Source organism: Symphalangus syndactylus, chromosome 12 (genome assembly GCF_028878055.3).
Source record: "Symphalangus syndactylus isolate Jambi chromosome 12, NHGRI_mSymSyn1-v2.1_pri, whole genome shotgun sequence".
NCBI classification, from domain to species: domain Eukaryota; kingdom Metazoa; phylum Chordata; class Mammalia; order Primates; family Hylobatidae; genus Symphalangus; species Symphalangus syndactylus.
Genome location: NC_072441.2, coordinates 123,368,511 through 123,378,811, shown reverse-complemented (window position 1 = coordinate 123,378,811; position 10,301 = coordinate 123,368,511). Strand labels below are relative to the sequence as shown.

At 48.5% G+C, this 10,301-nt stretch overlaps 1 long non-coding RNA gene across 2 annotated transcripts in view; it reads right to left on the bottom strand.

Annotated features, from left to right (window-relative positions):
- The window catches only part of LOC129468805 (uncharacterized), a 111,358-nt gene extending 101,383 nt beyond the window's left edge, over window positions 1-9,975 (bottom strand). The window contains exons 1-4 of one of the 2 annotated variants that reach the window (XR_010117667.1): window positions 9,772-9,975; window positions 7,604-7,757; window positions 6,710-7,400; window positions 859-5,518 (exon numbers count right to left, since the gene is read on the bottom strand). This is a non-coding gene — a long non-coding RNA (uncharacterized lncRNA). Of the gene's footprint in view, window positions 1-858; window positions 5,519-6,709; window positions 7,401-7,603; window positions 9,578-9,771 lie in introns of those variants that run through there. The other variant, XR_010117668.1, reaches the window with a different exon arrangement.
- Between the last annotated feature and the right edge of the window lie 326 nt (window positions 9,976-10,301).

Below are 10,301 nucleotides of genomic sequence, written 5' to 3'. Positions count from 1 at the left end.
TAATTTTATGTAAACATAGACTGGCTCATATCACCCCCTTGCTTTAGGTAGCTGGGGTGGGGATGGGATGGGGTGCGTGTGTCTAGATGTGCCAGACGAACTGGTGGGATTGAGCCACCCAAAGTCTCTTTACTGAGAGCCAGAGATGCTGCCTGACCTGAGAAAGCGCTCGTCTTAAGAGACAGGGCAGGCTGGACCTCGTGAGGAGGATCAGCCCCAGGAAAGGCCAGTGCTTGGCACTAACTTGGCCATTGGTTAATAGAGCCAAATAGATACCTGGCCCTAATTTACTACTCCTAAGGACAGAGGGAGTCGTAAGTAAAATCTGGATGTACGATTGCACTAAACATTGCTTAATGCACTCATGCACGCCCATGCACTCACATGCAGCAGCACTTTTTAGAGGCCCCTTTAGGAGAGCATTTCTCCCACTTCCACACAGGGTGACTCTGGCCCCCCGAGGACCCTGTGTGTTGGGATGCCCAGCTGGAGAAGGTGAAGACCAGCGTGAAAGGGCAGCAATGCCTGCCAAGGGACACCGGGACCTCACCACTTTAAAATGAAGGCTTTCTCCCCTTCCACATCTAACCCCTACCTGTCGTTTTAGATTCATCAACCCCCTCCCCAAGCAGGCACCCTAATTTCCAGTCATTCCAAACCAAATGATTCCCCTCTATCCCCTGCATGGGATTAGGCTGCAAACTTCAGTGGCAGGACAATTCGTGATTGAGGAACTTAAACCCTTATGGGGAAAAACAGACAGTTGGGAGTTGAGACAACAGAGAAGCTAGAAAAACTTCTGTAAATACTCAATAACCAGGACACCACACAGAATACACCACACAGAATAAAGATAACTTTTGTGATATTTGCTCATCTTTATTAATTTCCATTAGAATTTGTAGACAATGGAATCTTCCTTCCCTGTATTTTAAAGGAAATGCTTGTCAATGAATTTCGCTTTGCCCTCTATATTATAAACATGAGGGTACTGTCCTTGATTTTTAAAACTCAGAATGGTTAGCTGTTGTCCTGTTGACAGGTCCCACAGCTGCAGTGTCACCTGGGGAAATGGTAACTTGGCTGTTTGCACAGAAAACATGGAGTTGTCCTTTTGCCAGAGGCACAGAGTCCTTCCTACTTCTGATCTTTGGGCCAGAGCTTGCACCATCTCTGCTTCCCCTCTCTCTGATCCCACCCCAGTTAGTTCCAAGGCCAGGGTCAGCTCCCTGTAACTTCCACAGAAGCATCTTATGGACAAGACTTCAGCCTGTACTCATCTCTGTGGAAGGAGGTGGATGCCACGACTGGCCACCCTTTTCAGTCACCTTATTCTCATCTTCCTATAATCTGGTCCCCACAGAGTAGTCAGAGTAATAATCGGAAAGCATAAATCAGTCTTATCATGTCCCTACTTAAGATCTTCCAATGACTTCCCATTCTCCTTTAAAGAGAATCCAAGCATTTGGCCACGCCTAAAAGGCCCACATGGCCTGACCTCTGTGACTTCTTCATCTTCCTCTCCCACTTTTCTTCCTCTTCTCCAGCTCAGCGATATTGGCACCCTCTTGCTCCTCATCCAGCACATCAGGGTCCTTCCTGCCCCAGGGCCTTTGTACTTGCTCCGTCTGGAGTGTCCTCCCCCAGCCCCCATGCTTCCCATCGCTGGCTCCTTCCCTGCTCAGATGTCCTGACCTCAGAGAGGCCTTCCCTAACCACCTCTTTAAACAGCCCCTTTTCTTCTCTCACACTTAATCTCTTTGCCTTGCTTTATTTTCTCAGCGCAAATCGCCACGTGCAACTCTTTCAATTATTTATCCATGTGTTTACAGACTGTCTCCTCTGACTAGAATGTCAGCTCCAAGAGGCCAGGAACCCGCTCTCCTTGTTCCTGGGTGTGTCCCCAGGACCCAGCCCAGTGCCTGGCACATAATTAGCACTCAAAAAGTACATACTGTGAACAAATGTATCCAGACCTTGAGGTGAGTTGGCTTAGGAAGGCTGGATCTTGGAAGTGGCACATCCACCTGGAGGCACTTGGATCTGTGAGATGACCAGAACTTGTGGCTTGGACAGGTGAGCAACACTTCCTGGTGAAGGTGCAGGCAGTAGCCACTAATAGTGGGGGCTCTCCTCTGTCACCTTTCCAATCTCTTGTCTCTTTCCAATCCATATCTGACGCCCATTCTCCACCTTTCTCAGAATACTTTCTCATTCAAACCTATTTTCTTTACCTTTTTGGTTTTATGATGTCGTTCATATAAATTAGTATATGCCATTACTTTACTTGCAGTTGGGAAAGCTACTAGATCCTAAACTGCCTTCTAATACAGAGATAGCCACCTTCAATATTGTCAGAAGTTGGAGGCACTTTTCTTTTTGGCTATTTATGAGCCTTGTACAATTACTAGTTAGATGAGTTTACCGTAAAATATCTTTAAAAGGATAAAATATACTTGTATGATTCCTTTATGAAACAGCTCACAAATCATGTAAAAATGAGCTGTTTAAGGGAAAATAAGCTGGCACTTAGATCCTTAACCAATTTCCTTTTGTGTTTGCATACATGTCTGTCTGCAATATTATAAATTTCACTCAATTGCCCTCCCGCAACATCAGATTCTTAATTAAATGAACACCACTGCTACAATTCTCTGATAAATAAAATAGCATTTCCACATGAATTAGAAATGCCAACTTGTTAATAGCGTCCCTGAGGTTTTGTTACAAAATCATCACTCTTGTTGTCATTGTTCAGGCGCAAAAAGACCAAGCTACAATCTGGAAATAAGAATGTTCTTCAGGCAATTGATTCTCAAGTGCGGACTCAATATTCCATAAGACAGCTTCCCCTTCACTCCTATTATAATACATGACAACAGTTAATTGCGTAGAAACGTTTTTCATATTGTTTTATTTTATTAAAACTCACCGAATTCAGATGAGCTGGAAGAGGAAGCTGGCCTGAACTTATTAGAGAATTTACTTTAAAAAATACTAGGTAGTAAACTTCTTAAAGGCAGACAGCCTGTTGTGCCTGTCTTTGCTTTCCTAGGATTTAGCTAGGTAATTCGGGCGAGGCACTTGGGAGGCCTTCATTTTCCTCCTCCATAAAATGGTCATAATCTTAGGCTTGTTGTGAAGACTAAATACCTGGAACTGAGGAACTAGCATGTAATAAACATCTAACAAATGTTACCGGCTTAAAACGACTCAGTAATTATTATTATCTGTCGCCCAGGCTGGAGGGCAGTGGCACCATCTCGGCTCACTGCAACCTCTGCCTCCCAGGTTCAAGCGCTTCTCCTGCCTCAGCCTCCTAAGTAGCTGGGATTACAGGTGCATGCCACCACGCCCAGCTAATTTTTATATTTTTAGTAGAGACAGGGTTTCACCATGTTGGCCAGGCAGGTCTCGAACTCCTGACCTCAGGTGATCCACCCACCTTGGCCTCCCAAAGTGCTGGGATTACAGGCATAAGCCACCACGCCTGGCCTTCAACAACTTAAAATGCTCCCCAAGTCTTTCCAAGAAGAGAACCTTTTCCAAGAAGAGATCATCCTTCAAAGAATGGATGAGTCATTTATAATTCACAACCCCATCTGCATACCAACAATTATTCTGGTTAAGCCCTTTAAAGAGCTGATTTCTTAATTAAACCTAACATTCCCTTTGCATTCTTGTTTGTCCTTTGAATTTCCTTAGTAAATCTTTTCTTTTAAGCAGTGTAGACGAGCGCTCCAGTCTAGCCTAATCATGTACATTTACCCACATATTAAATGAATGGCATCTAAAAGAATGATGCTATGCTGTGTTTTACAGCAACAGAACAATACCAAGAATGGTCACCACAAATAATGTACACTTGTTTTTGAGGAGGAAACTTGGCATATTCAGTTTGATGTCAGCTGCCTTCCTCTTCTAATCACCCCCCTTTGCCTTATACTCCCTTTTTAAATTAATGCATTCTTGGAACGGAGTCTTTGAAATCATTACAGGGAGCTGCAGTTTGCACTTTATCATAATTTATTTAGAAAGACCTCATGGTTTTGTTTTTAAGCTTAGGTAGGCATTTCATTATTTTGGTGACTTGTTTCTTGGCACCACATAGGTGACAGCAAGCTGAGAATTAAACAGGGCTTTGAGGGATTGAGCGGGCGAAGACATACCCAGGCTGCCTCGAACATGTGTGGGGCCTGGAACAAGAGATCCAACAGAAGCCCACATTCCTTATGCTGGGAGGCATCTCCTCACGCCTGCCACTCCAGCCAGGTAACCTCTGCCCACCAGGCGCCTCCAGCACTGCCACTGTCTGCTGGCATTACCTTTTACATCCTGCAGAGGAACACGAGGCTGGGGAGTCCAGTTCAAATGAAGAATTTGTGGCCTCTCTGGAACTCCACACTAAATGTGGTGGCACGAGGTGATAGTCCCTGGTGCCCAGCCTATAGCCCAGCCCACTTCTCTTCCCGCCAGGCTCCGGTGCCATGGAAGTTCTTCCATACAGGCACGTGGACACCCCAGCTCCACAGCAGAGCTCTGTCAGAGCCTCTGCGAATAGCCGCGCCTTGGCCATTCCATAGAAAAAGGAGTGTGCACAATGCTGTGGTTTGAACATCTGTATCCCTCCAAGACTCACGCTGAAACTGAATCCCCAGTGCAACAGTAATAAGAGATGGGGCATTTAGGGAGTGATCAGCACCTTATAAAAGGGATTGATGGAGTGAGTTTGGACACTTTCTGCCCTTCTGTCTTTTCTGTCATTCGAGAACATACATTCATCCCCTTTGGAAGATCCAGCAATGAGGCACCATTTTGGTTTTTTGTTTGTCTTTTGAGACAGAGTCTCGCTCTGTCACTCAGGCTAGAGTGCAGTGGTGCAGTCTTGGCTCACTGCAAATTCTGCCTCCCGGGTTCAAGCAATTCTCTTGCCTCAGCCTCCCAAGTAGCTGGAATTACAGGCATGCAACACCACGCCCGGCTAATTTTTTGTATTTTTAGTAGGGATGGGGTTTTCACCATGTTGGCCAGGCTGGTCTCTACCTCCTGACCTCAGGTGATCTGCCCACCTCGGCCTCCCAAAGTGCTGGGATTATAGGTATGAGCCATCACGCACAGCCCCAAGGCACCATTTTGGAAGCAGAGAGCGGCCCTCGCCAGACACCAAACCAGCTGGTGCCTCGATCTTGATTTCCCAGCCTTCAGAACTGTGAGAAATAAATGTCTATTGTTTATACATTTTTCAGTCTCAGGTATTCTGTTATAGCAGCAGGACTAAGATACCATTCCATGGAAATACAGGTGTGCACACCAACAACACAGTCCACTCAGGGAGGACAAACCCAGCAAGTGACTTATGAAGCCCTAGCTACCCAGAGAATGTTCTAGAAGGATGGCTTATGGGCTTAGCCCTTGAAAGTGCTGTCCCAAGGCTGGGATTCCTCTTACCTGGGTCTAAAGGCAATGCCTACTAGGTCTGTTCATTCTTCTCATTGAAAAAGCAGCTCCTGCCCCCAATCTGTGTGTTGAAGAAGGGAGTGCAGTCAAATGTAAGAGCATGGGTTATTTAAAACACTATGGTATATTCTCTACATTAGAAAAACCTCAGATGGGCTGGGTGTGGTGGCTCACGCCTATAATCCCAGCACTTTGGGAGGCCAAGGTGGGTGGATCACTTGAGGTCAGGAATTCAAGACCAGCCTGGCCAATAGGGTGAGACCTGGTCTCTACTAAAAATACGAAAATTAGCCGGGCATGGTGGCATGTGCCTGTAGTCCCAGCTACTCGGGAGGCTGAGGTAGGAGAATTGCTTGAACCAGGGAAGCGGAGGTTGCAGTGAGCTGAGATCACACCATTAGACTCCAGCCTGGGCATCGCAGCAAGACTCCATCGCCAAAAAAAAAAAAAAAAAAAAGAAAAAGAAAAATCTCAGATGACATCAGCGAACAGAGAGAGCTGAGATTCTAGTGTTGCTTGTGAGCTTCCCTAGAGGAGGCAGAACCGAAGCCAGGTCTCAAATGCAGTAGGGATATCCATCTGCTGTTTTTTAAAAATATTTTTTAAAGTATATTTTTAAAATACAGATAGGGTCTCACTTTGTTCCTCAGGCTGGTGTCAAACTCCTGGCCTCAAGCAATCCTCTGGCCTCCTTCTCCCAAACTGCTGCCAGTACAGGGATGAGCCACTGCGCCCAGCCCATTGTAGTTTTTATTAGAATTTATGATAAACTTTTCATTTCATGGCATTGTCAATTATATCAGGTATTTTCTTGGTCATTTTTTCTTTAAGTTTTTGTCTGGAAAGCTGCTCTGGGGAGACCTGTTTTCTGCCCACCTCCTCTGTGTGTGGCCCTCAAACTAAAGACAAGCCCCTTAAAGATCACCACTCCCATGCCTTGCCTCTACCACGGGTACCTCAACCGCTTCTAAAATTTTTAGATCATCTCTGCTATATTCAAGGGCCACGGAAGTTTCAGAAGTTTCCAAAGCAAAATGTTTTGTCTGAAACAAGCTGCTTTGGATTTTGTCTACACGATACAAGCACTTTCCTCTGGGCCCCATAATTGTCCCCTCCATCACTTGCTTGGTGTTATGACAAATCAGAGTGGGAAGGCCTTAGTTTTGTCTTTGTCAGCATTCTGGGATGCCCTGGCAGTAACAGGAAATGCACCCACGGCTCCATGCAGCTCTCTTGTAGGTGCTTTTCTTACCTGTGGGCCAGATCTTGTCCTATGTAATGTTGACGTTTGTAGAGTTTATTTTTTGGTTTAGGGCATGAAGTGATAATTGGCTTAAGCAGCACCAGAATTGAAGCAGAGAAGCTGGGGACACAGATTTCTTGGCCCTTTGATAAACAAACTGAAGATCACTGTTTCGGCTTTCCAACTGCAGAAGCTGTGATGTGGCGGAAAGAGCTGGAACCGTGCAGCTGGGCTTGCTCCCCCATGTCCCTCGTCCATCCTTCGTGGCCCACTCACTTGCCGAGAGCTGCTGCTGTTGAAACACGCAGGATATCCAGCAGGCAGCACCGTATTCAGCGGGGCGCTGTGACTTGGGGCCAGGTCTTTCAGTCTCCCTCAATCTCACTTTCTTTACCTGCAAATAGCAACACCACAGACCCCTCACAGGGATCATGGGAAGGTTAAAGAAGTGGAACTGGTTCAGCTGGAGCTTAGTAGGTAGTCAAAATCAACCTTCAAGAGTCCATGTCCTGGAGCTCAGCAGCTGTCCTGGGCCTGGAAGACGGGGTGTGCTCCTGCTCCGTCTCCTTCTGTGGTTCCGGGGTGGGGGATCTGCACAGCCTGTGGGGTCCCCAGAGAGCCTGCGGCTGCTGCAGAGCAAGTTCTCTGTTGTTCGCAAATAAAGCCATAGCAGAGATGACTCCAGCAAGTTGAGTACCCTCTGAACAAAGAAGTTAATGTATTATCTCTTTCCTGAAGCCTATTCAATATTGGAAAAAACACTACCAGATTTAACTTCAAAATATAATTTTTCCAGCATGGCTGGAATGCACCCCCCAACCCGCTCCCCGCCGCCGGCCATCCAGAGGCTTCTAAATGCATTGGGAGCTCAGTTACAACCCTCACCAAGTTATCTCATCTCACCTGGAACCCACTGGCCCTCACGGAGTTGACAGAATATTCATTTTCTTGAACTCTTATGAACGACAGTTTCTCGCTTGCCATGATTCCATGGAACTGGGCAGCTGGCATCTCAGAGATGGGAAGTCGGAGACATTCTGAGCATAGGCTGTGTTTGCTGAGAAGATAAAGAGACTATTTTCCATTTCTCACTTCTCCCTCAAAGCGCAGAAACAAGGGGCCTGTCTGGCCTAGTCACTGCTTTCTGTCTCTGAAGCGTTCCAGGCGCCAGCACCAGCCTTCCTCCTTATTAACGTTCCATGATGACTCCTTCCAGGTGCTGGGGATCCAGCCCGCCGGGTTATTAGAGGGCAGAACACCAACAGGGAAGGTGTTGTTGACTCACCCTCACAAATATCATTCCTTACATTGTCAGGGCAATTACAAAACACGACTTTAAAAATGCAATAATAAAATATCCAACTGAAGACTTTCAGTATAATTAATCCGCCAACCTTATATTTTGAGAAGGTTGAGAGCCGTGAGGGAAAATGAACCCTAGAGAAATACATTGCTTTTAAGTTCTTTCAATAAAGACATGTAGGCATTTTCTAATGTTTTTCCAAAAAGAACATCCACCCCTCTAATTCCACAAGAGATATAAAGAATTAAAGAAATTGTGATTAACAGCCCTGTATCTGGAGCTCATGAAGCTCAGAGGATTGGGAATGGAAGTGGCAGGTTTAGGCTTGAATCAGAACTGGATTTAAGAAAACAAAACAGGCCAGGCACGGTGGCTCACACTTGTAATCCCAGCACTCTGGGAGGCCAAGGTGGGCAGATCAGGAGCTTGAGACCAGCCTGCCCAACATGAGAAACCTGTTTCTACTAAGAATAAAAAAATTAGCCAGGCATGCTGGTGCACGCCTGTTAATCCCCGCTACTTGGGAGATTGAGGCAGGAGAATCGCTTGAACCTGGGAAGCAGAGGTTGCAGTGAGCGGAGATGGTGCCACTGCACTCCAGCCTGGGCTACAGAGCAAGACTCCATCTCAAACTAACAAACGACAACAACAATAAAATGCAAACTCTGGCCAGGCGCGGTGGCTCATGCCTGTAATCCCAGCACATTGGGATACTGTAATCCCAGCACAAGGGATACGCCAAGGTGGGCGTATCAGTTGAGGTCAGGAGTTCAAGACCAGCCTGGCCAACATGGTGAAACCCTCGTCTCTACTAAAAATACAAAAATTAGCCAGGTGTGGTGTGCACCTGTAGTCCCAGCTACTCGGAAGGCTGAGGCAGGAGAATCGCTTGAACCTGGAAGACAGAGGTTGCGGTGAGCACAGATCGCGCCACTGCACCTCAACCTGAGTGACAGAGCAAGACTCTATAAAAAAAAAAAAAAAAAAAAAACCCACGCAGATTGCAGATTCCTGGGCCCCATCCTCGCCTTTCTGAATTGGAGCCTTTCACCCTTTAAGAATGAGAGGGTGAAATCTGCATGTCATACAAATAGCTCAGGGGCTATTAACCTGATGTTGCTCCCCAGCTCCCTCCAACGCCGTCAGAGGGTGCACGGATTAGGCCACTGCTGCGTGCAGAGAAGCGTCCTAGGTGCTGCGTGGCTGTGCCAAAGCAGCAGAAACCGGTGGTGTGCCTTAAGATGCATGCTCCAAAGCTGTCCACAAGGCCTCTGGTACAGGCTTCCAGGTCTACGTCTCGGATTCCCCGACAGTGTCCATGCGACACTGTCACCAGTTTCTCCTCTCACAAGCAAAAAATCAAATTCGGATTGGGCAGATGATTCCCTGCCCGGGTGTGGAAGAAGGGTTAAGTCCTAAGTATGGAGAGAGCGCCGGCTCCTGCCAGGATACGCGAAGCTCTGGAGCGGAGGCCAAGCCACCAGGCACCGGGTGGGAGAAGAAGAGGCGGGAGGGCGCCGCCCAGTGCCTGCAGGCCAGGCGCTCCACGCCTCCCCTCCCCCCTGCACACCCTATTCCCCTCCGGTTGCCCCGCCTGAGGAAGCCCCCTCCCCACACCTCCCCGCCCAGCATCTGCCGGACAGCCGCGAACCCTGGCCCAGAGCTCGGGGTGGGCCGCTCACCCCAGACGGCGGCCGCGGCCCGGCCCTGATCACCGGCCGCCTGAGCCCTCCGTTAGCTCGGCGCGAGCGCCGCCACCCGTCCTTACCCCCATCCAGTCCGAGGCCAGCCCCGTAGGCTCCGAGCTTGCTCCATGAAAAGCCTTTTCCCCAGGAGGAGAGTTACTGGAAAGCAAGAGGAAGCCGAGAAGAGGCGGCGGCTGCAGCGCGCGGGGCCGGGCGGGGGCGCGGGGGCGCGGGGGAGCGGGGGCGTCCGGGCACGGACTGGGCAGCGCGGTTTCGCCTCAGCCCGGGACACGGCGCGGCGCCAGCGCCACCCAGCGGGCGCATCGGGAATTGCGCTCCCTCCCTGCGCGGGGGCTCTGGACACAACAGGCGACCAAGAATGACGCCTGCAGCTGGATAAACGCTCGAGGCGAGGCCGCTATCATCCCTCTGCCGGGAGTGAGTCAAGTCTCAGCAAAAGAAGAAGCCACTTTGGCCAAAATTCCAAGAGTGCTGATGAAGACGGTGACATCTGACATTTCAATGGCACTTTCCATTTCCCCCGGGGTGCGCGTTGCGGGCCAGTGGAGCGCTGCGTCGCCTGTGCAGGACCTGGAGGTCTGCAGGACTGTGA